This window comes from Macrobrachium nipponense, chromosome 20 (genome assembly GCF_015104395.2).
Source record: "Macrobrachium nipponense isolate FS-2020 chromosome 20, ASM1510439v2, whole genome shotgun sequence".
Taxonomy (NCBI): domain Eukaryota; kingdom Metazoa; phylum Arthropoda; class Malacostraca; order Decapoda; family Palaemonidae; genus Macrobrachium; species Macrobrachium nipponense.
Genome location: NC_061089.1, coordinates 53,841,230 through 53,846,229, shown reverse-complemented (window position 1 = coordinate 53,846,229; position 5,000 = coordinate 53,841,230).

The following is a 5,000-nucleotide window of genomic DNA, read 5'->3' as shown; positions in this document are numbered from 1 at the left end:
TATATAATAATATATTATATTATATATATATAATATGATATATACGATATATTTAATCTTAGTATATTATAAATTATATATATAATTATAATATATATTGAGTGATGTGTGTGTATATATATAAGGTTTACTTCATTACATAACTATATAACATTTCCATTATTCGTGAAAAATACTACTTTATAATGGTTTTGTTTTGGAAGATGAAGTAACTCTACCAAAATAAAATAAGACAACTGGTGTTAGAAAAGTAAGCGCTAGAATAGAAAAAAAAAAATCTAAAAGCGCCAGTAAGAGATATCACTGCGATTTACGGATTTGCAATAGAAAAAAGATGTATTCTGGAAACATTTTTAGGTATCCATTTCGATATCTTTCCCGAGGAGGATTTCATTACTGTTTTCCAGAAGAAGAAGAAGTGTTGACTCTCGGTTCGATCCCAGTATCTCATTATCTCCAGCGCTTTGGAGCCCCGACATGAGGCGGAATCACCGACCTCATTTTGGAGATCCTTCATCAGAGAGAGAGAGAGAGAGAGAGAGAGAGAGAGAGAGAGAGAGAGAGAGAGAGCACTTCTCTTGTTCTTTTGCTGCCGTCATCTGAAATTTTGTTTGTGCTGCATATGAATTAACCCCTCGTTTTCCCACTTGTTAATTGTTTGTTTATCTGTCTTGGGCATTAAACAGAAATATTTATTCCCTCACTAACTATCTATCTACATATCTATCTGTAGCAACAACCAACAAATATATACATACATACACTTCCAAACTTATATGAGTTATATGACGATAAAATATATATGGGCCGTTTTGATTTAGACAAAGCTTGCCTTAATACAAATTGTGAAAAGGCACATAGTAAAATCGAATAATCAATTCTAATAAGAAAATATTTCACTTAGTTTGATGCACAAATGATTCACATTCCTTAAAGTAAAATGCTTTAATTACATAATTAATCGTCGAAAGGTATTAATCATTATTCTAGTGATCTAAATTAAAAAAAAAACAAATGGTGGCAGAGTCGGACATCTATGAAAATGACCAGCATCGTAGTTATATAAGTATATATATTCATATATATATGTGTGCGTGTATGCATGTATATTTATATATATATATATATATATATATATATATATATATATATATATGTATAATATATATATATATATATATAGTATATATAACCTTTTCCACTTCAATGTATATACACTGAATCTAATAAATCAGTTAACTACAAATCTTTTACTGTTAAATTCGTTGGAAATGTAACACAACCTAGCAATACTACGTGAACTTTCCCAGTGAATATTTTTTTAGGTGTAAGTTGAACTATCAGAAGATTATAAATAATGTACTACAAAAAATCAAGGGATGTCTCTACTTTGGAATATGGTTTCCACATAAGTGGTCATGTAGAATATAAAGGCCTAAATCTATTTAAAGATAAGTACCCCTCATGCAAAGTGAGTGGATGAAAAATGAGGAAAAAGAACTTTGGAAATAAAGTAAAGAAGATAAGCTTTAAATAATGTATAATGATGTAGATTTAGGCCAATAAAATTATTACCTAGGAAAAATTGATGCATAACATTATAATTGCAGAGAAGCCATGGTGAACAGACAGAATATAGAATTTAGGCCAAAGGACAAGCGCTGGGACCTATGAGGTCATTAAGCACCTGGAACGGAAATTGGCATCGAAAATGTTTGAAAGGTGTAACAGGAGGAAAACCTCACAGTCGCACCATGAATCAATTCTTAGGTGAGGGTGTGAAGTGAGAAAGGTAGAGAATATAAACGTAGGTACATTAAAGGCCTGAAAGGAGGCTAGGGGCCGAAGGAACGCTACAAAGAACCTGCAAGAAAGCCTACAGTGCGCCGTATGAGGTGCGCTGACTGACGGCCTGTAACAGAGAAAGGACAAAGTAGGGTCCCAGGGAGGCGCATGGAATAAAATTATGTATATGACTTCATCTTAATGTTGCCATGGCTGATCTCCTTCTGTCCTTCCTTCCTGCTTATCCTTTCCCCCGATGGGATTACAGAACCCTGGATATCTCCTCTGCTGATTAATTCAGCACAGCCTCCGGTGATAATTAATTAACTCCGGTTCTTAATCAACACTGGTCACATTTGGAATCGGGAGTGAATGCATATGGGGGAAGGGGGAGAGGGAGATAAAAGGAGGGAGGGGTGGAGAAAAACGGGGAAGGAGGGAAGAAGAGTGTAAGAAGAATTGCGAGAGAGAGAGAGAGAGAGAGAGAGAGAGAGAGAGAGAGAGTGAGAGAGAGAGAGAGAGAGAGACGTCGACTTCCTTACCCAGTGAAGATATTGAAAGGAAACTATGAAAGAAGTAAAAATAAAAAAAATTAAGGTGAAGGTTAAAAGTAGCAAGAATATGAAAAAGATGACTCGGAGCTACTATTCAGTAAGGTGAGCTGAGCAAAAGCCTAAAGGAAGTATAGAAGTATGAGGAAAATTGTGATAAGGGAGAGGGACATAAGGTGGATAAAAGAAGGAAGTCTGAAAAGAAAGACCGGAAGAAAAGGTATAGTACATTAAGAAGAAGAAGAAGAAGAAGAAGAAGAATGAGTAGAAAATTAAAGGTAAGATAGGAAGAGGAGGAGGAGGAGGAATTAGAATTAGGATACGCCGTACCTCAAGGACTTCATGATGGAATCATGGCTTCCTCTGGCCGACTGGAGAAATCCTTAGTGCTCTAGACCCCATAATTCTAATCTGCTCAAAGACCCAGACCAGTTTAATATGGCTTTGTCGTTAACCCTCACGGAATTATGATGAGATAATCGTATCAGTACAAAATCTTAATCAGATTTCCCCCGTAATCCTTATAAATGATTAAGAATAACAAACAACAAAATCCCTTAATCTGGTTTGCAACGTCATACAATTAACGCTAATTTTATAGAAGTCAATTTAAAATTAGCAATGATACTGATAGAAGTGCATATATTCATTGAATTCAACATGTATCTGAGATTTAAATCATCATCAGCGTTACATAATTAATTTTAGTTATATAGAATTTAATTAAAAATCAGCAATAATACACCTAAAAATTTAAATATCTTCAAGTAACCGACTGAAGTTATTTATTTCAATTAAACCTATAATCATCTTTTTTCAGACTTTCACCTTAATCCTGATAATGAATGTGAGGGATTAAGAGGGAATTCAAGATCTTTTATATCTTTAAATTGTTCCCATTTCCTTTTCCCAGGTCCACATATTGGATTTTGTATCTCGCTCAGACCGTAGGGAAGTCTTCATTGAAATAAGTCGTGGCGATTAACAATTGTTTTTGTTTAATCCTGAGGTTGCAAGGCACAATTTTTTCAAAACAATCACAATTTTATTCTAATAATCTAGATTTTGATCAGACATTCTGAGGAGCATGCATTTGTTTCATGTCCTTCCATTGATGACGGCCGCATGCTCTTCACATTTTCATAGACATTATAAAAAAGAAAAACATTGATTGTTCTAATCTCTCTGCGTTTCCATCTTTGTCATCTGAAACATAAATATTTCCAACTTTTCACGATCCAGTATTTTCTATCCAGATCTTTTTGTTGGCTTTATTATCCTGACTTTCGATACTGACCCCCTTAATCGTAGATACTTACTATTTCTGTATAATAAAATTAGCATATTATAAAAAAAAAAGCTTATGATACGGCACCTTCATCGCTGTAATCCAACAATAATATTTGATAGCTAAGCAATGAAATAGAGCTTGTGGCATTTGCCAGGAATACTGGAATTCCCAGGGGATTTTACAACTAGCTTGATCTGAAACACCATGACTCATATACAACGCAATATTAACCAAGACACAAGACGTGGAATTTGAAAAGGCAAATGGGGTCTATCTCGGAAAATGGCAACCACGTAAAGAATTTTAGGAAGCTTGAACATTTTCTATGTAGGCAGGTTATTAACAGATCAGTCATGCCAACTTCTAGAACATAAGGCCGTCTGAATGAATCTGACAAAGACAAAATTATAATGGCAAATAAAATTTCAAGTTGTTAGGATCTGCCCTATTTATACCAATTCAAGTGTATATATATATATATATATATATATATATATATATATATATATATATATATATATATATATATATCCACATATATACATATATATGTTATATATATATACATATTTATATACATATAAATATATGTGCATACTTATATATAGATGAACAAAATAAATATAAAAATACACACAAAAACATACACAAATATAATGTATAAATATTTACATAGTACATATAATGTATATGTATACATAGCCATATAGATATGTATACAGTATATTTATACAAAACAAAAGCACACACATCACAAACACTATATATATATACATATACATACATACATATATATTTAATTATACACCTATATATATATATATATAATATATATATATATATATATATATATATATAATATATATATAAATACCATACATACATACATACAACGTAAAGAAAGAAAAGCAACCGAGCAGTTAGAATAGCAAATATATTCGATACATTCTTCAAAACGCCGCTTTATTGACACTGGCCCAACAGGCTTTCGTGGAATCATTTCAGATGAACCAATTAATAAAACGAATTATTTCGATTTAAACTGTTGATTGCTACTCAAATCTTTCTCTTTAAAAAAAACACATACACACAAATTCCATAAATTTTTACGGAATTTTTTTAGCATTCCCAGAAAATTGGAATCATAAGCAATATCCATAAAAGGGATTTAGTGGTGATTTGTGAACCAAAGTGTTTGATGAATTTGACTGACTCGATAGCCTGTGCAGATGAAGGATGTTAGGTTGTTTGCCTTTCACCATTAACTGAATATGCAATGTATTCTTGAATCTCTCTACCTATCTATATATATAACACACACACACACACGCACACACACACATATATATTATATATATTATGTGTTTTTTATC